General features: G+C 48.1%; 1 long non-coding RNA gene across 1 annotated transcript; it reads right to left on the bottom strand.

The window, feature by feature from the left end:
- Positions 1-6: 6 nt before the first annotated feature.
- On the bottom strand, positions 7-21225 carry LOC110363769 (uncharacterized). The gene is made up of 4 exons (XR_002422094.2): positions 21006-21225; positions 4493-4671; positions 896-1030; positions 7-462 (listed from the first exon to the last, which is right to left on the bottom strand). It is a non-coding gene; the product is annotated as an uncharacterized LOC110363769 (long non-coding RNA).
- Positions 21226-21498: the final 273 nt, after the last annotated feature.

The following is a 21498-nucleotide window of genomic DNA, read 5'->3' as shown; positions in this document are numbered from 1 at the left end:
GGGTGATGGGCCTTCGCGGAGCGGCGGCCCCGCGGGGGTCTGGCGTGCGGGGCCCCTCGCCGGCTGCCGTGCGCCGCGCTGCGTGTCGCCTCAGCCCCCGCTCAGGCCCCGGCCCGCAGCAGCCTGCCCTCAGCCCTGAGCCCCTCAGCCCTGCGCCTCAGCCCTGCGCCTCTCAGCCTTCCCATGGCCCCACATCCAACCTTCCTCTCTCCCCACAGCCCCCCAGTGCCTCCATGCCTCTGCGGCTCTGACTGCCCACGCTGTCCCCACATCAGCCCCGCTCCCCGGGTGGCAGTGGGGTCGCCCTTCCGCTGGAGTCCCCAGGGAGATCTTTCCCTCTCGCCTCAGCCACAAAGTCTCCTCGCAGCGCCGTTGCTCTTCATTCTCTTCTCTGACCCACGCATCTGGCAAGTGTGGCCTTCCCAAACACATGGCGCAGGCTGGCGGTGCCACATCCCACACCTGAGCATTGAATCATGGAATAGTTTGAGTTGGAAGGGACCTTTAAAGGCCCACCTAGTCCAGCCCCTGCCATGAGCAGGAACATCTTCACCCAGCTCAGGTTGCTCAGAGCCCCGTCCAGCCTGGCCTGGGATGTCTCCAGGGATGGGCTATCTACCACGTCTCTGGGCAACCTGGGCCAGGCTCTCACCAGCCTCAGTGTAACAAATTTCTTCCTCATTTCTAGCCTGAATCTCCAGAGGAAGATTCAGACCTACAGGCCACCACACCCTGGAGAAGCACTTCCCCAGCCCACTTCTGCAGTCCCTGGGATCTGAGACTGTGCTGTGGCCAAAAAGACCTCTGTAGGCATCAGCTGGTCAGCACGGATGGCCTTGGGACCAGGCTTGCCTGCAAACTTGTATTCGAAACAGAATAAATAAAAGGTAGTTACCATGATAGAAGAATTTATTGCGAAGGAGATGCTTTCATCAGATCCCTCCTCGGATCTGAGGGCTGCCAGCTCCAGATGGGCCCAGCCTCAGCCCCTGGCCTCGGCACAGGTTGGAGAAAAAGCCTTCCCCGTTGACTGCAAAGAGAAACAAAATTGTGAGGCAATTGTTTTGCTTCCACTCTTCCTTTTTAATGAAACACTTTGCAGTGTTTTAAGCAAAACATGACTTTTCAATTTTCTTTTGAACCATTAAAATGTTTTAAAGTGGTTGAAGGCAATATGAGATGTTTTGATTTTTGTTGCTATGAAATGTTTCACTGAACACATTTCTTTCTGTTTCTTGATTTGCCAAAATTTTTCAAAGGTTTCTACTTTCTTGCCCAAGACATATCTATATATTTTTTATTCTTTTGAAAAGTCAAAAAAAAATGGGGGGGAGGGGCGCGAGAAAAATATCCTTTATCTCCACAGCAAGCAGAACTTCATCCAAGAAGCAAGGAGCCAAGGGATTCCTCTCCAAAGGTCCTAACTTTCAGACACTTAGTCATCCCTTGCTCACACACCAAGTCTAGACACATGCCATTTCAAACTCTGGCAAGGACTCTCCCATCCCCAGAGGTCAGTCCAGGGGCTTTCAGGTTCGATTTTGAGCGGTTTCAAGGAGAGGCAGCACAGCAGAGCTGAATGTGCACAGTGGAAAAGGGAGTGGTGGCTGCAGGGGAACGGACAGGGACATTGGGGACCATGGGATGTGGTGGCCTGCTGGCCCTGCAGGCTCTTGTATTGCACATCCTTCCCCTGGTTCTCAGGCCACGGTGTGATGCCTCAGTACATCAGGAGAGAGCGAGAGCCAGAAAACCCTTGGGGGAGCTGGCGTGGGTAGGGTACGAGGCACACGTGGGGTCGGTGAGCCCCAGGCAGCCCCACGGCATCGCACATCCGAGCCGCTCCAAGGGATCCCATGGCAGAAATGGCCAGGACTCTGCTTCTACCATCTGCTGGAGTCCGTAAAATCCTTCCTGTCAGAGATAACTAATCCTGGGGCCTTTACACCACCTCTCCTGAAAAGCACATTTTATTCCTCCGCCTCCTCCTGCCTTCCAAGTGCATGAGATTGCAATAGGTATTACCGAAAATATTCCCCATGGGAGCCGACACTGGGCTCCCTTAAAACCCAAACACTATCACCCCTCCTTCCCCAAGACACAAGCGAGCACTATGCTCTATTATCTCTACACCCACTAAATCTTTCTGAAATAAAGAATAAACATTTCCACCACACATAGAGTAAGTGTATGTGCCAAGCTGCATTGCTTCCTCTCCTCTGTGGTTGTTATAAAGTGGTTTTGTTTCAATGGTGAAGCAGATGGACAGATTCCAAGTCTGGCGTCCCCACTCCCTCCAAGTATGTCTAACGCTGTCTTTGGTTTATCACAGATTCCTGAAGAAAATGTTTACTGGAGCCTCTTGTTTAAAATCTTGGCTCCATCTCAGCATAATTCCTATTATTTATTAAATGAAATTCAAGCTGTTGTTAATGCACCATTACTGTGGCAAAGTGGAGCCCCTGAAAACAAAAGCCAAACACTATTTCTCTGAGCACGAGGGAAGCATCTCCGCATCATCATTGCTCAGGTGCTCACACCACAATGGGATCAAAAGTGATCTCCTGGCCTGCGACTCCTTAAACATTTTCTTTTTGGTGAGGAGAGCCACAAGCTCTTTTGCTTTGCTGTCCAAACCCTGACATCCCAGACTGCACAGATTGTCCACAACACCATCAGAGTGGCTTTACCTAAGACACCTCTGTGGCAATGCCTTTCTCTGTTCACCACGACCAAAATAATTTTCCTCAAACACATTCCAGGGAAAAACCAAAGCCCTTCCTATTTCCCAGCCCGCCGCAGCCCCCACAACACAGTGAGCTCCATACGGATTGTCTCTCTCGGGTTGGAGTGTGGCAGAGTTTACATTCCTAACTGGTTTTCAGATGAGATTCTTAAATTTTCCTGGAAATGTTGTGTTGCTGCTTTGAACTGATTGTTTATTTGTCAGCTTAGTCATTAACCTTCTTCTTTACTCCTTTAGCTTTTGATAAGACCGAAAATGTCAAAGGGAAGGGAAATAGGCTCAGAATGATTTCCCCCGGTGAAGGATCCCGGTCCCCAGAAGCAAAGGGAGTTTTCTCATCAATTTTAGCAGAGATGCTCACTCACTCACGGTGCCAGCTTAAATCAGCGTTTGGGCTTTTGCAGGGTTGTGTGTGTTAGACTTGAGCAAAGTACCTGGGTCTTCTGGAGTTATCTCAGTCTGTAGATCTCAAAGCCCTTTCAAAATGAGCTCAGTATTGCTGATCCCAGTTAAAGGAGGTGGAAAGAACTGGCCAGGCAGTGGGAGAGCCAGAAATGGACTCCCACTCACCCTGTTCCCAGCCACACTCAATCCCCTGCATCACACTTTACCATGGTCATGGTGTATTCTATTAAGAAATACTCGTCTTAATCAATGCATAGCTTATTAAAAGTTCCTACTCACAAAATTATTAAACAACCTGCAGGAAGGTAAAATACTACAACCACAGGAGAGAGGGATCAACTGCTGTTCATACCAAAATTTGTTGCGTCTGAACTTGTAGTTTGTCGCTAATTCAAATGCAAGTAACAAAATTCTTACTATCAGAAGTTTTACCAAAAAGGAAAACAGCTTTTCCCAATAGCTGACATAAACATGTAAGTGCTACCAAACATATTTACATGTTTGAAATAGATGGTATAATTACAATGAGTTATAGTCAATATTCAGGCTTTCCCCAGTTTAAATGCTACCTTCTGATACAGCACAACACATCTTTTAATTGTAATCACGTGCTCTTTCTTAGAGACTGCTGCATTTTTTTACCCACAAAAATGTCTGTAATGGGAAAGAAAATGGCATTGTTTAAAATAAATTCTCTGCCCTCCTGCAAATAAAGAGGTGACTTCCCTTACAGAATGTCCTATTTCTGGGACTTCTACATCGCAGCAAGCCATCTGCAAAATCATTTTGGACATTTTTCCAGACCCCAAACCTGAATTTCAGTGGGGAAATGCAGTTTTTCAAGACTGAAAAGATTCAACAAGGATTTTGAAAACAAGTCAGGTAAAAGCTATCAGAGGAAATATCAACAACAGCAGTCATAAGAGTCCTTCAATAAAAGCAGGTCCATTCCGGACTCAACAAAAAAGGTCTTTTTCCCTCTTTCAGCCAATACTGATGTTCCTCAAAGGATATGAAATAGCCGTTGAATTCACTTTTATCGAGTGTGTCTCACATCCTGCACAACGCTTTTAAAAAGAGAAAGCCACATGAGAGGGACAAACACATGACTATATTCCACAGCCTCTCCATGAGATCTCACAAGTCAGGCTTCCAAATGAGACCTCTCCACCCCCAGTGGTACGGGCTCACTTTAGTAAAAAGCCCATTTTCAGATGATTTACTAAGAAGGCACATCCCTCACCTTCTTTTACAGATGGGGAAATGGAGGGACAAGAAGTACCTTATCTCTGTGAGCCACTAGTCAAGGTTATCACCCGAAGGTGATCACACAGTATCTACCTTGAGCTGCCTCACGTGAACTATAGGTATCTAGAATGACTTTCTTTGTGTCTCAGATGCAGACTCATGACTTTGGGATGTTTTCCAGCATGTCATCTACTTCAAGTGGATGTTCATCTGCAGGCAGAAGTTGGTTTTCCCTTCTTGAGCTTTCCACAGATTTCCAAGGCTGAGAAAGGCTGCAAAGGAAGACCACAGTCAAAAGTCAAAAAGCCACAGGATTCCGATTTCATCTTCATAAAAGAGGGGTTTAGGGCTACCCACAAAGACGACTCTCACCAGCCAGGAGGGAGCCCTCTGAATCAAGGGACAGAGAAAAACCCCTCTGCCTCACCAAACAGCAGCAGTAGAGTTGGTGGACAGTGTCCCCACCTGCAAAGGTCTGCCAAGGAGACCTTCGCTGCTCTCTGAGCTAGAGCCCTACCAGCTCTCAAGCTTGCCATCACCACAAAGCAGCGAGCAAAGAGGTCACAGTGAGAGACTTAGGTTACTGTGGCGTTAAGCAGGCCTACAGCTCCAGCGTGCTGACTTGGTTTTCGATAAATGTTCCCCCTTGGCTCATTCACAGATTCCTCCAGTTCTTCTCACAGGGGTTTTGACCCAGTGTTCCTGTTCCTGCAGGCTTTCCTATTATCAGCTGTCCCATGCTTTCTACACAACTGCCAAAGTTGGACCTTAGCCTTTCATTTCATTTTCATTTGGCTTCTTACCCAGCTTCCCATATTTGAGCACTTTGCTTATTATCAGACTGGTCCCTCCCATTGCTCAGCTCCATTCTACTAATTGATTGAAGTATGGGACCAGCATTCCCTAAAACAGAGTCACTTCCCCTCACACACAGTCCCTGCAATGCGTTCAACACCCTCCCCAGACTCCCAGAGCAGGAGCGACAATTCCTTTCCAAAAGGTGCTGGTGCCCTTGACTGAATGGGTCTGAGACAGTGATCGATATAATCACTGATATATGATTGTGTCCCATATTGGTTCTTCACAGCCCAGGAAACACGTCCCCTGGCAGGCCCTGAAGGTTGTAGGACAGATAGGTTTCACAGCCAGACATCCATTTTCACTATTGCTCTTATCAACAGCTTTCCCAGTAATACCACTATATTGCACACCACCTTGGGAAGCACCAAATTTCAAATAGCCAGCAACCTAAAACTAGGATTTTCACTTTAATTCCTATGAATTGAAAATATTTGTATTCTCGTACGGTCAGACAAACTAGAGATGCTTGCACCCCCCTTGTTGATGAACTTGTCTTTCTAGAACACAAGTCACCACCACTTCCCTGTGGCTCCCAGGTCATAAAGAGGTGTCAAAACCACTTCTCTCTCACTTGTGAGTAAGGAGGCAGTGCAGCAGAGAGAATAACCACAAATCACAGCAGCAGCTCTCCTGCCCTTGGACCCAGCCCAGGTTCACCAAGGACTTTACTTTCGCTGGTCGACTGGGCAGAAAACCTGCAAAGCTTAATTTCTTACCATGCTTTCCCAGGAGGAAAAAAATCTCACCTAGAATTGCTGTCAAGTTGCATATCATATCTCACCCCAAAAAGACTTAGGCAGGTTAAGACCAGAAGAAAAAGAAACTATCAAAGGCGTCTTGTTTGATAAGGGCATTTCTACACTCCAGCAGCACCTGTTTCCTGTGGGACATGTGGAGCTGGAAGCTGGGCTGGGGGAGCAGGTTGTTTTGTTCTCCAGAGGGGAAGCCAGAAAGGACAGGTTTTCACTAGCTCTGAATGAGAGCAAAGCCTACAGAACAAAAACTGTTCACATCTTGCAATGATGTGAAGCCCAAAGACACAGCACCTGCTAGGGATGGAAAGCCACATCCCTGAGGATGAAAAGTCAGGTTCAATGGGGAGGCTTTGGGAGAAGGTCCTGTTGAGCCAAAGGAGGTGGAGGTCTTAGACACTGCTCTGGAACGAGCCCCCAGCCTCCCACATCAGTCTATTTAGCAGCAGCTTCAACCTTCCCACCCCCCATTTATTGAGTGCAAAAGTCAAGGTGCCCAAGATGAGGCTCTTTGGGAGAGGGCCAGAAGATATTTGCCAGAGGGCTGGAAAAAGGATGAGAGTTCCATGGTCATGGCAATGGGGAAGATAAAAGGACATGTAAAACTCAAAAAGCTTTTGACAACTCTAACATGCTACTTTTCCCCCAGTTGTATACTGGGGAAGGTCCCCAAAGGATGAAAATCAATAAACCTCATTTGAAGCACTACCAATTTTCTCACAGTAAAAATCTGGCTTTCAAATGTTAGAGGCTCCGAGTGGGCGTTTCATAGGAGCCTGAATTTCAAGGCTGGGAAGACCCCACTCAACTCACCTTGCCCTGGCCTCAAATAAAAGAGCCAAAACTCCTCCTGTGTTCCAGGCTGTTCAGCCCCTTCCTCCAGCTAATTGTTCTTTCCCCAGCTGGATAGTCTATTTCTGAAGCAACACAAGAATTAGAGTAGAGAGACAGACACCGACAGAGCCCAAGGAGGAGCAGCGAGGAGAAAAGGCATCCCAGGTCCCCACAGAACAGGCAGTGTCAGGTTCCCAGCAGCTGGATGGGAATGAGCTGGAAGGAGAGAAATATGAGCAGCATCCTGGGAGATGCAGACCACCATGAACAGAGGGGAAAGGGAGGAAAGGCAAAGAAAGCCACAGCCTTTTGATTTTGCAGGGAAGGGAACACGGATATTTCATAATCATCAACCCCTCCAGCTGAAACCCATGAGCTGTGACCAGCCCAAGGGTGAGAAGCAGATGCAAAGGCAGCAAAGGGACACGTTCTCCCACAAAGATGGCCTGCATCTTCTCCTCAGAGAATTGTCCCAAGCATGCAGGGCAGTGTTTGTTAAGTTAAACCACCCCTAGGCCAGACCTCATACTGCGTCTCCTGCAAAACCCTCAGCAGCCAACAGGTCTGCTGACTCCCAGTGAACCCCATCTCCCAGCCCTGCTCCATCTCCCTTCCCAGCCTGCTCAATGCTGGGAATGCAAACCATCCCACCAAGACATGCTCTCAACATCCAGCTCTTTCTATTTACACTTCTTCCTCTCAATTCAGCTGAGACAGAGCCAGGCTGAGAAGGGTCAGACTTAAAACATGAACTACAAGGATCAATGTAAATTAGGGAGAGCAGTTCCCAGGGCTTGTGGTGGAGAGTGGGGAAACAACAGGCATGTCTCCTAAACCTCAGCAACTTGTTGGTCTTGTGACCTGACATCAAGGCTCATTCAGGGACTGCTCAGAGCTAATAGCAGTGGTTATTTGCATTTGAGCTAAGGCACTGGCTCAGAAGCTTTAGGCAGTCACTGTTCCAGATAACAAGAAAGGGAACTCCTTGTGTGTGCACCATGGACACATTTGGCCAGCTGCTGCTCCTGGGCACTGCCATGTGGTTGAAGTCAAAGACATAAATCTGGAGGAAAAGCAAAGGCAGAGCTCTGTGAGAAACACCAGCATCCATTCCTTTCTTAACAGCACCTCTGACTCTGTCGGTACAAGAAAGACAGAAGCTGTCCCAGGTCAGAAGCACAAGCCAGACTGCTGCAAGCAGCACCTGCTTTGCTCCTTGACCAGACAAGTGTTACATACCAAAGCACATTCAGCCTGTTTGCATAGCCTATATGATGTAGCTTGGCCACAGTGCTGTCATTAGCCCTGGAGTAACATCCCAGAAGAAAAGAGCACCTGGGAGACTCCACCATCACAGCCTGCTCTAGAAGATCACAGCCTCACAGTGCACCGTTTGTCTGTGAGCGGATGGACCCAAGCAACGTCAGGAAAGACCCTCACCAGGATCAAAGCTTGGTTCACAGCAGTGAAGACATTCCTGCATTTTGATGTCAAGTTATCCAAGTGAGTTATTTCAACGACAGAGCAAGCTAGAGCAGCCCTTCCCGTGTAGACATGGTTAGGCTGGATCTGCTCAGTTATAGATCCTTCTCTGCACCAGAAACTCAAGCAATACCAGTGACATGAGAATGGCATTGCGCTAGATCTACTCTGTGGAGCTGGGATGATACTCTAGCCCTAGATTTCACACAGCTTTTTAATAATCTCCCTTCACCACCACTTAACTCCAACCCCAAGTGCTAAAATAACCATAAATTGCCTCAAGGGAAACAAAATGTGCATTTTCACAGTCCAGAGCTGGAGCCCTGTTTTCATGCTTGATCATGAGAGGAGTTATTTAGGCTACACAAAACACTTGACTTCATAGGTAAATATTATTATTTGCTGCTTTCTTCTTTGTAACCCAGAACAGATGAGAGAGAATTCATAATGTATAATCAGAGGTGCCCCTTAAAACAAGAAATCAATTTAATCAATCCTCAGCTGATGTAAGACTAGGTGGATCCTTCATAAGGGTAGAAGAATGGTCTGTGCTTGGTGCTGGAATTGCAACAGGAAAAATCTGTGGTGGGACACAAGAAACACTTGATGAGGAAAGAGGAAAAAAAGAGGAGGAAAAGAGGAAAACAAAACAAAACAAAACAAATATCTGAATCTTCCCATTGGGCAAGTGTTTCTGGAATGAGCATCTCTCCCCACTTGCTCAAATGCCCTTCCCCTGGCTAAAGAGGAGCAACAGTGTTTGTTGCACACACAAATCCCAGGAGTTCTCTTTCCCTCCTGTTTGAGGCACAGCTTCCCAGGCTGTATCAAGTGCAAAGTGAAATCACCTGAAGAAGTGTCACTTTAAAAGCCACGGAAGTGCAGAGAGCAGCACCAGCTCCAGTCAATAGCAATTTCCACCACCGGGTCGATACCATCTGATGGCTGTGTAGCTGTAAAGATTGTTTCACACACATATCAGGAGGCAGGCAGGGGCAGGAAAAGTGGAATTGGTTTTAATGATTGCAGGATTCAAAGCACTCCTTGCTCCTTCTCCCTCTTCTTCTTTCACAAGAAATACATGCGCAAAGAGTCAGAAATCAAATTTCCAGCCCTGTCAGTTCCTATCACACCAGCTCCTCAGCTTGGACTCCTTCCCAGTTTGCCAGGGAAGCTTCTCCTAATCCACTGAGAAGTGCATTACCGGGAGATGGGGTTGCAGCCTGTGTCCAAACTTCCCCGCAGTTTCAGGTCATTAGCTCCACCGGTTTGGACACGGAGCTACAGCAGAAGCACAGCGCTCAGGTTCAAACCCAAAGGGTTTCCAGATGAGCATAATTTGCTGTATTTTACCTCCCCAGACAAGCTGAGCATCTCATTTTGCCAGATGCTGGATGGCCAGGGAATAGTAGGCAAGCACAAACAGCTAAACGCAAAAAAGAGGGAAGAAACCCATTTTGCAGAGAAAACATGTGAATGGATACAGCCTAAAAAATAAGAACACATTGTGTTTCTTTTGCCTCACTAAGTGCTTTTCAGACAGTGACTCCAGGGGCAAGACGTGCCTTGGTCGGCGTCGAGAGCATTGCTGTGGGGTGAGAGAGGCCAGTCCCATGGTCCGCAGTTCCCAGGGCTGGCCCCACCGGCCCCACTCTGCTCTTCAGCTCCTGCACACATGCCGAAATACCAGTCATGGCTTCTGTTTCCTTTGCACTGTCTGTCTGCCTGAGGCATGGACTCTTTCTCACAGGGTTTCGCTAGCTGGAACTCTCTTTTCTGCCACGAAAACCTCTCAATTACTTCTGCAGTAACTGAAAACCAAGACTGTGTCTGCTCTTCAGAAAATAAAGAACATTAGTTTTGTTGTCTTCTAATTCATTAATTTACCGACATATAAACACAAACTTCTCCCTCACCATCACATAAATAAAGCAAGATGATTTTCCAAGAAGCTGAGCCCCCACCAGTGTCTCTCCTGAGCGTTGGTGCCTGGGTACCAGGGTGGGAGCAGAGCTGGGCATCTTCAAGCATCTTTCTGTGAAAGCAAAGCGGCCTCTCTGTGGTTCATCAGGTTGTGCCAGATGGACACAACCTACCTCCTGGGCTCCTCAGATCATTTCATAAACCACAAGTCACTGCTATCTGACATGCCCATCACAGAATATTGTACTGACCCCTCATTTAGGTTTCATATGATAACTGAGAAGCAAACACAATAACCATAGACATATGCTACAAGTGGGTCTCTCTTTCACCTTATAGGATGCCATATAAACTTCTGTGCATGTAACACAGGTACACACACGTCCTTGCTTCATTTCCTCCCAGAGTCTAAGACATCAACCCCTATTTGCTGCAGCTTTTTTTTTTTTTTTTAAATAAATACACAGGCATTTCAGGGCCTGACCACCAGTTTGTTTCTTTTATAGAAGGGCTAACACACATGCACAATATACACAGTGGTTAGAAGCATGCTCCCAAACTCCCAGTCTCTGGAGTCCTTTTAGAAGCAGAAATGGCAGGTCAGTACTCAAATCTTGAAGCTGGAAATGGTGAATGAGGTAGAGCTTCACTGCAAGGCCTGGAGAAACTTAAGAAAGGTGGGCTGCGATTAGTTGGGCTTGCTGAAGTTTTAAATCAATGGAAAACCAGCTGGGGTTCAGCCACCAAAGCTACTATTGCTCTGGATCCAACCTCACCAATATTTTTTTTCCTGGGAACAAATATAAAGAGAGGATTGAAGAAGGGGGAAACGCATAATTTCAATATTTTTAAACAAGACATCTTGCTATTTCCATCTGCAACGCTCCAGACTTATACTTTCTCCACATGCATGGCACTGACGGTGAGGCCACTTGCACCCTTCAGCCTGGCCAACCATGCAGAAGAACCTGGTGAAGATGCTGTCATGACCAGATGGGCCACCCTCATCAACTAAACCTACTCTGGTAGTGTGCAGGTGGAAGAGCTGTGGGAATTTCAATGTCTACCCTGCCAGCAGGAACCACACACACATGCAAGGAGAGACTCCCTGAGACCCATGGTGTCTCCTCGGTGAGGTTGCAGCTTTGCTAATTAGCCACCAAGCCAGCAACCACCACCTCTCCCACTCACAAGAAACCAAAACACTTGATACACTTGAAAAAAAAAAAAAAATCCCCAAATTATTATTATTTTTTCTTCATTTTTTGGGGGTCAAATTTTCAAGTGTCTGCAAAAAATAAAGTGGAATGTCCTTATAATGGTGCAAGTCCAGAGGCTGGGACTTTAAATAAAATCCCCTGTGCTGGGAGATGCTCAAGGCAGTGGCAGGCACAGCTTTTGCTTTGCCCGTGCTCAACCCTGCAAAAGACTGAAAGGGCTCTGTCTGCTCAGCAGTCAAACAAAATCTTCGTCGTGACTTGATCCCAGATACCCACAGAGTGAAAATAGCTGAGATTGGCATGTTCGTTAGGCTCACAGGTAAAAGGCACAGTAAGCAGCAAAACCCAAAATAAATAGTGAAAGTTGACAACACTGAGTGAGGGAACCTTGAATGGGAAATAAAAGACAATTTTGAACAGTGAGGGCAGTTAATCACCAGGTCTGGTTACCAAGGGAAATGGCAAATTCATCATCAGTCAGAGGTCATGCATGGAGACTGGATGCCTTCCAAAAAGCAACACTCTGGTTCAGGATGGAGATCTGGGTTCAAGAGCATCTCTCAGAGAAGAATAATGCCCTCTGTCACAGCCTCTGCGGGTGACGCTGGCCTGAGGTGCCAGGCGAGGCGGTGAGGGTCACAGAGGTGCAGAGCCCCCTCCTCGCAGCCCAGCCTGGCTCCCCATCACACTCAGGCTGGCTCGGGGGCCCGGCCAAGCGCCAAAACCCCGTGCTGGCCGTGGCCCTTCTCCAGACGCTCCGAGTCCCACCCTCCGTCATGCTCAGCCCCAGCATGGTGCTCCTGGCCACCGTGGTGCTTCCGGCCACCATGGCAGGCTGTGCCACCGAGCACTGACTGCCCAATGCAGCCAGGGAACCAGAATAATGATCTCTTTTTTCCTTTACTCCTTCTAGTCTCTGCATCTGCTCCTTCCTTCCTTTAGCTGCCATGCAAAACCAAGCCCAAAATACATGTTCTGGCTTCTGTTTACCCTTTCAGGCAGTTTCCCTGATGCCCAAGATGCTGATTTGAACTGACCTCTCAATGCCACCTTACCAACAACTCAGCTCCCCATCCTTCCTTGGAAGCAGTAACAAAAATTCAAGGGCAAAACAAAGTGGCCTTGGCATCCCCGATGTGCTCCCAACCATCATGTGGGAGAAAAGCAAAACGGATCAGAGTCTGAATTCCAGTTCTGGTTGTGGACACAGAGTGCAAAATGCACCGCAGTCCCTGCATGGAAGTGACTCCCCAGATCCCAAAGGGCAGAGTTGTGCTCTCCCCCTTCTCTCTCCACCAGTCAATATGACCAATTGAAAGAGGTTTCAGAAGGAAGCAGGTGCCTGCAGCTCATGCTGCTTCCCCGACCCTTGTAAATCCAGTCTCTTGAGTGAATGGCTTGTTTGGAGAGAGCCCTCCGTTTGTTTGTCTGGGCTCTAGTGATAATAGCTCTAATTTATCTCTGAGCTGGGCAGGCATGTCTAATGTGTTTGAGTATTTAGAAGCATTACGGAGGTTTCATTTGGTCAATTGTTTCTTGAAATCCTTTCCCACACACAGAACAGCCACGCAAAGGTGGAACCACCCCACCACGAACACCCTGGGAGCCACAGCCTCCGCTGCCAGCCTGGGAAGGGGACAAATGCCGGACAAAGGCCACTGGATTCTCCAAAGATGAGGCACAGTGATCCCAAAGCCCTTAGTGCCCATCTCAGAAATTAAACACCAAGCAGGCAGCCTTTGAAAAGGACAATGACAAGAGAGTCTGGAATGTGCCACCACACCTCCTCTGGCTTAGACCTTCCAACACTGTTTGCTTTATCATCTACCTCCTCCATATAGACATGCTCCATCTCAGCTCAGACTTGATTAGGCAGGATTAGCTTGGCATCTGCACTGGGAAATACAGCACGGTTGGCCAACACATTGTTCTTAATCTTAAATTAACCCTTCCTGCATGTCAAGGTCCATTCCAGCTAGAACCAGCCACCAGCTGAAGACCCTTCAAGCTGGGTCCCTCCAGAAGAGGTTAACCCAAGTCAGTGCCAGGGAATGGTGGGACCAGGTCACAGGTAGAACATGCAGTACAACCACCGAGTTACGTACAGCTCGAGACTACACAGCTTAACACCCTGCTGCCCATCACCTGCGCTGTGCTCGCAGGCTCACGTGTGCTTCGGCCCGTGACAAATGCAAGGTCACGTGCTTCAGCTTAAATCACTTTTGTGGAGGTTTCAGCAATTCTCTTCATGCCATTTCAGCTAATTTTAGCTGCGAGGCCGTTACCGAGGTTCAGCTGACTGGTGGCAATTTATCAGGTCACTCCACTGGGGTAGGGAGCCGCATCCGAGTCAGCTCTGGCCTCTCCATTCTCCCTTTTCTCAAAGTGGGAGCATTGAAAACTGAATCTGTTGTATAGTGCACGTAGCCCCAAAGTAATTTAATGGAGCATTAGCACAAGCAAGTCCACTTTGGTCCCTGTGTTCGACCTCCACACCACACACCAAGATGCAACTGGTGCCAGGCTGGAGCGTGCTGGGCATCATGCACCATGGTGCAGCTTGGAGGATCACAGGGCTAATTTACAGAGGCCGAATGTAATTACTTACCCTGGCACATGTCCAGGACACCAAGGTTAAGACCCTCACTCTCTGAGGAGTGCCAGGGGACTGTTAGAGGGATGCTGCCAAGTAATTTTATATGCTTTGACTTCAGGTGTTGCAAACAGCATAGCTTAGCAAGGACCAGTTGGGAGGAAAAGTTGTCATGGAATTTTTTAAAAAGCAAAATAAAAGCAGGGGATTGGTTTGGCTATTTGGGTTTATTAACTTAAACTTTACCGTGCCGCACCGGGGACCCAAGTACAACAGCCCTGCAGCAAAGAGAGGGCTCGCAGATGCATCCTTTGGTTTCTTTGGAAAGTTTCAAGCCTCTCTTGGCTTTGCTAGAGAAATCTTGCGAGGCCTTGAAAAAACATCGCTTCATCTCCGTCCCTGAGCTGCCCCGTCCCTATGATGGCCTTGGCCGTGACTGAGCCGTCATCTCCCGGAGCAGCGGCTGCTGCAGACACCGTGTCTGTGCCGCGGCGGCCAGAGCGAGTGCTGGGCTCCACAGGCTGCTACGGCGCTGGCAAAAGTTTCTCACGGCTTTAAATAATTTTACACAGGTTTAAAACAGATTGAAATAGCTCTCGTTAAAAATAAAAGCCAACAAATTTAGCCTTCCTTCCCTCTTCCCCTCCCGTTTCCTGGAGTATTTGCAACAGGCTTCTGGTTGAGAGGTTTTTCCCCAGGGGTTTTGTCTGTTATTTATAAAGCTCTGATGAAAAATGCAAAAAGAAAGGGAAAGAAAAAAAAAAATAAATCAACTTCCAGGTGACCTCTCTCCTTCTGCAGCAGCTCTGCTGCCTGCAGCGACGAGGCATCGCGGTGACCACGGCTTCGGGGACCACATCCAGCCCCCTTTGGGGACAACGCAAACCTGCTCTCTGCCTTCCCTGGAGATTATCTGCAACCCCCTCTGGCCCTGAGGGATGCAGTTCCCTTCATTTCGAGTTTACTAGTTCAGTTAAAAACCTCACAAACACCCACCTCTTAGCAGCTCCGTGTTACTGGCAGGTGTCCCTGGAGCTTACTGGTCTGGAGGACTTCCCAAAAAACTGCTAGCACAGGACCTTGGAGGACCTGGGCTGCTGTTTTTAGGGCAAAGCAAAGAAAAAAGTGTCACCCTTCTGACTGCCGCACTGCCGGGATGAGAGCAAGGTTAGTCCCACAGCACCCAGAGCTGATGTGGACATCTCTCCTGATGAACCAAAAAGCAAGTGAAAACCTCTCTGGCCTTCACCTTAGTCCACAAACCCACACGGGAGAGAGCAGGGTAGAATGTCACCAACTCCTGTCCCTTCTGCAGGTCACCATTCCAGCAGGAGAGTAGGGACAAGCACAGCAAGGACAGCAGCCACGTGGCACAACCTCCTCAGCAGGGATGTGGTGGCTGCACCCTCTGCTCAGCCTGATGTGGGAGCACCACCCCATGCTCCCTACTCCCGCAGCTGGTGCATGCATGTATTTATCTATATATACATGTCTATGTACTATGGCATGCATACGGTGCATAATGAGATAAATAATATTTTGAGAACAAACATTTCATTTTAAAAGTCACTGTGTGACAACAAGTTAATTATCTATCATATCATCTCTCAAACCCAAACATTTTGAAAGCTAGGAAATAACTAATTAAGATCATCATAAATCTTACTCTGTCTTACAAGCCCATTTTCCTAGGAAATAGGAAGAAATACATACTTCATCACAATGCAACATCCGTAACTGTGACCTATAAGATATTAATGACTAGTTCACACGGTTTCTCTATCTAAACACTTTCTTGCAAAGGTTACCATAAGGTAATACAGGATAATTATTTAGTAACGCTCTCCTGGCAACCTGACTTCCAACAAATGTGTAGACAGAGATAGTTAGGATTAAAAAAAATGACAACATTGGGATCCTCTCGCCTAACACAAACCATGTGACTTCCTCAGATCATTTTGCTTTGAACCAGGACAAGTCTCACAGAGGAATATAATAACTGCTTCCCATTAAAGCTTTGCTCCCTCTTCCTCCTCCAGACAACTGCTCCCAACCTCTTACACCCAAACCTCTACCTGCTCCTGGGGCTTTCCTCTGGTGCCTGTACAACCACAGCTCTGGCAAACAGCTGGCTATTTCTAGAAGACAACTTCAGATTGATCCTGGATACATAGATCAAATCCACTGGAGAAGGTGCACAAAGCTAGGCCAGAACCACAACCCTATTAAGATGTTCAACAGGACTGAAGAGCTTAAGGACTTGAACACGCAGGAAATTTCAAATATTTTTTAATTACACTGCGAAACACAGGTGGGACAAGCATTCAGGCAAGGCTTTGAGCCTGGACCCGTGTTTAACAGGAAAAGGTTATTCATGCTTAGCATCAGGACTACAAAGGAAAAAGGATGAGCCGAGGGAGAGAGCAGCAAAGGAAGACACATCTGGAAATGAAGAAGTACGGGAAAAAAATGAAACTTGGCAGGACTCAGGCAGAGTTAGACCTTGAAGGGGAGATGGAAAGACAGCAAAAATGGTTTTTATCATAGAAGGAGAGCAAGTGACAATGTACAGCTGCTCCACACTCGTGTTGGAGGTCTGTGTTAAGGTAGTTTGAACATGGCCCCAAGAATAAATCACAGAATCACAGAATGCGAGGGACTGGAAGGGACCTCAAAAGATCATCTAGTCCAATCCCCCTGCCAAAGCAGGAACACCCAGATGAGGTTACATAGGAAGGTGTCCCGGCGGGTTTGAATGTCTCCAGAGAAGGAGACTCCACAACCCCCCTGGGCAGCCTGTTCCAGTGTCTGTCACCCTCACTGAGAAGAAGTTCCTTCTCAAATTTAAGTGGAACCTCTTGTGTTCCAGTTTGAACCTGTTACCCCTTGTCTTACCATTGGTTGTCACTGAGAAGAGCCTGGCTCCATCCTCCTGACACTCATCCTTTATATGTTTGTAAACATTAATGAGGTCACCCCTCAGTCTCCTCTTCTCCAAGCTAAAGAGCCCCAGCTCCCTCACCCTTTCCTCACACGGGAGATGCTCCACTACCTTCATCATCTTTGTTGCCCTGCACTGGACTCTCTCCAGCAGTTCCCTGTCCTTCTGGAACTGAGGGGCCACAACTGGACACAATATTCCAGATGTGGTCTCACCAGGGCAGAGTAGAGAGGAAGGAGAACCTCTCCGACCTACTAACCACCCCCCTTCTAATACACCCCAGGATGCCATTGGCCTTCTTGACCACAAGGGTTTGGTTCCTTGGTTCCTGGCAAGGGCAAAGGCAAGGAAAGCACATGTAGAAATGGCAACAATCCTCACCGGTTTGATGGCCCAGAGCAGAGGCAGATACTCCTCATAGGCCATCACCTAGAGACCCAGCACACAGGAGCCACCCTCCATGACTGCAGGGTAGGAGATGTAACATCTCAGCTCTGCAGAGCTGGTGGGCTGATCTTAACAGCCTGCGAGACCTCAAAACAGGTTTTGAAGCTGGGATCATTTGGGATTCAGGGCTCACTACACGGAAAATGAGCCAAAATGCAACATGGCTCTTGCAAATTTTGGTCTTAATGGGCAAATCCTCAAACCAGCTTTCTAGATGAAACAGGAGGTTCAAGGTGGGGAAGATTTCACTGAATGGTGGCCCGTGGGAAGGACGGGGATCATGGGCCAATGGGCTGGGAAGCAGAGCAGGGCAGAGCAGGGTTAAGCAAAAGCACTGCAGAAGCGTCCTGCAAGACCATGTGTTTCCTTCAGGCATGAAGAGCCACCTCCAGCCAAGCAGCTGCCAAACCCCAATCCACCTCCATGTCCATGAGCCAGGGCCACGGTGAGAGCAGAAACCCCTGGCCTCAGGGCAGAGAGAGCTTTGATGCAGTCTGAGGTAGGAAATCAAACAGATCTGAGCATAGTACCACATACAAGGAGGCTCTTATACTGATAAAGCAAGCCCTGATTTTGTGAAGGGCATTTGCAAGTGAATTTAAGCTGAAGGAAAAAAAAGGCCCTTTTTATGCTGGAATTAAAGCGTCTAGACAGAGCCTTCCTGGTGTAACTGGATCTGCATATACTGATCGTGATACACCTGATAAAACTTCTCATGTAGACAGGGACTAAGAAATACTCTGGCAGAAATTCCAGCAGGAGCCATTTTAAAAGTCTTTAATCTCGAGAATTACTAATGCCACGTAATGAAGTCTGCATTATGGCTGTTCGTTACATGGACCCTAAGTGCTAGAAAGCAAGAGGATTTTCTTTGGCATTAGGACAGGAATCCACAGCACAGACCAGGCTGGCCCTCAGCGTGGGGTCATATCTCCCTCTAGCTGCTGGTCCCGGGGACTCAGCAGCCTCTGACCACCCAACGCCTGCACAAGCTCCCCACTGACATCTCCTACGTGCTGGTGCTTCTAGTGTTGAATGTCTTGGGGTCATTTCTTGCTGGCTGCAGTGCTCCCCCAAGGAGTGCAAAATAGCTCAAGTTTTGGAGAGGATATACACCAAAAGGGAGGCAGAGAAGGCAAGAGTAAAAGCCACAGGGTTGATGGCTTCTTTAAAATGAGCTGGCATAGACTAGTCAATGTGGCATGCAGAGAGCCTAAGACCCTCTGCAGATGAGACATCTCACAGCCAAGATACTGGTGGCTTAACCACACTCCTAGCCCAGCTAAAATCCACAAAAACCACCTCCAAGTCAAGCTTCTCCCTTCAGCATATAGAAGGATCCAAGCAGTGCTCAGCATCAGACAGGCCTTCCCAGAGACATGTTCCCCAGACCAGTGGTCCCATATCTCCAAACTGCCATTGCGATGTTGCCACACCACTTGCAACTTCAAGACAAGCACCAGAGCTTGCCATCAAAGTGCCACCATCATCACCAAAATGTCACATTAAGCACAATCCCAGAGGAGAAGCTCACCCCTGGGTCCTTGGAGGTGGTTTGCTTGGAGATCACTGGGTCTTCCTAGGAGGCAATGAGGAAGAAGGGTCAGAGGGAGAAGGGAACTGGCTCCTCCACAGTGTCCATCTGCACTTCCCAGGGGAATGGTTGGAGGAGAGGATCCCTTCCAGAGCCAGCCAGAAGGGAGGCAGAGTGCCTCAGCCATGCGGTAATGCCTCACAGGGTGGCAAAGGAAGCTGCTTCGTTGGGAGGATGCAAAACCTTTTTATTTTTCTGAAGAACCGGTTTGGAGCCTTTACTCAGGGGGCTGGAGTCTGGTGAATGAAAGGTGGGTCAGACCTGGCCTGCCTGGTTCACTGGCATTTTCAAGTCAACTTCTTCCTTATATGTTGCGATCTAAAGGAGAAAACATGTGCAAATCCTAGTCTGATGGTCCCTTCAGACAGCCACCACTTGGCAATGTTGGAAAGGGGAGGGTGTGTGTGTGTGAAGGAGAGATTTCTCCTCCTGACACGAAGCTGGTGGTAGTGACATCTCCTAGCAGGTGCCAAACCGGAATCCAACTGATCCTCAACAACAACAGAAAACAAACAAACAAACAAAAGCAAACCCACAAAAACACAATAACAACAAACATTTCCTTAACTGCATCTTATTTTCTTCAGATGCATCTGGACATGGAAGTACTCTAGAAGTGCAAACAGGCTTTGAAGAGCAAGAAACAACAGCAGGAAAAAGTCAACATTTCAATGACTAGAAAGGGTCCAGTTAAAACACTCACAGCTCACAAACTTCTTAAAAAAATGCTCCTTGGCTACAACAGGAATGTTATCAGCTCTCCACAGCACAAACACAATTTCCAGCCCTGATCACTTTTCTAAGACAAACCCACAAGAGAACTAAAATGAGGCTTTATCATGCAGCCAAACTCAACCCTGGGGCTCCTTCTCATCCCCCCGGTCAGGCAGGTTATATATGCAGGAGCTGCCTTTGTGCTATTCCAGTGCTGGTTGTAGCAAAGAGGCACCATGGGGCAAATATGACTTCAGACCACCTCCCGGCTTAGGGCTGGGGAAGTCTCAGACCTCTGTTAAATTCACCTTGCTCCTCTCAGGGTCTGAAAGCAAAGAGTGTCTGTACGGCAAACCAATGGCTACAGCTCTGCTCTTTGCCCTAAGCAAAGCTCTGCTCTTTGTCTCTCCAGAGCTCCTCGGCAAGATCTGTGGAAACCTAAGAGAGCCTTCTCCTGTCACCTGAAGGCCCCTTTGCATTGCCAGTGTAATACAGAGGGGCTACAACCTGAAGCCACCTGCAGAGCACGTCTCTGACAGACCCCGGCAGGACCAGTGTGTGTGAATAGCCACATGCAAACACACACACACAGTGTCCACCTTGCAAAGTTTCCCCTGGATTTTTGTTACCATGTCATCTATTAATTACCTAATTACATCTTCTAATTATGGGATTCCTCCAGTATTTATACTCATTACATAAATGGTGGCAATTACACTAATTAGGTTAATGATACAGGATAACAATCTACAAATTGCTTTAAAGGGACACTCTCGAGGCACACAGGCCAAGGATGCTCCCTGGCAGGTCAGCTGGCGGGTGGCAGGCAGGGATGCTCCCTCACCCCACGTAGCTGCTGCTGCCTCCTCCCCTTGCTTCTGCTGAGATCTGTGGTCCACCAAGTGTGAGCCGCTCCAAGCTGGAGGAAGGGTTGCAAATATTTCTTCACTGGCTGGCTGGAGACCTGGGAAGAGGAAGGCAGAGAACCCACATCCCTCCAGGCTCCCCAGCACCACTTCTGAATGCACCCCAAGTCCTTGAGTCCCACTCAGCTGGATGCGACCCAATCTCTTGCCTATAGGCGCTTCCAAAATGGCAGGTTTGCAGTGAGGAAATCCAGCTCCTCTGCTCCAGCGAGATCCCCTGGAGCTCAGACAGCACTCTGCAAAGCCAAGCATGTCCTGGGGGTGAAAGGAGAGCCGCACGAGGCTGGAAGGAATCTATTTTGCCAAGCACCCTACTTACCCAGATTTGCTGGAGGCTGAGCAGCGCATGACAAGATGCTTGCCCCTATATCTCCTCCAAAAGGATCCTAAAGCGGCGCCAAGCTCCATTTACTCTCTGGAGTGGCCTCAAGCACAGGGAGAAAACTTTCTTGCTTGGATTCGAATGCAGGCACTTCTCCGGTGGAACACGGGAGCCCTTTGCAGCACTTTGGAGCGTGATGAATAGCCCTTTGTCCTGCAGCCACTACTGAAAGAGAATGTAATTACCCAAACTGGAATTCGGCCAGGATGCAATTTTACGCTGAATGAATTTTTTTTCCCCCCCTTAAAGTGTTTGCAAATCCCCCTTTAAAGATAAAATCCTGGAATAAAACCCAGCGCTTGCTTCAAAATTGGCCCAATTCCATTATAAGTCAACTGAACAACTCCATTTTGCACCTTTAAGGCCATGGAGCTCCCTATGTTGCGCAAGAGATTTCATTATTGGCAAGGCTGAGGAATGCCTGATTTCT

Source organism: Columba livia, chromosome 8, assembly GCF_036013475.1.
Source record: "Columba livia isolate bColLiv1 breed racing homer chromosome 8, bColLiv1.pat.W.v2, whole genome shotgun sequence".
Classification (NCBI taxonomy): domain Eukaryota; kingdom Metazoa; phylum Chordata; class Aves; order Columbiformes; family Columbidae; genus Columba; species Columba livia.
The sequence above is the reverse complement of the archived record's forward strand: the minus strand, read 5'-3'. Positions and strand labels throughout refer to the sequence as shown.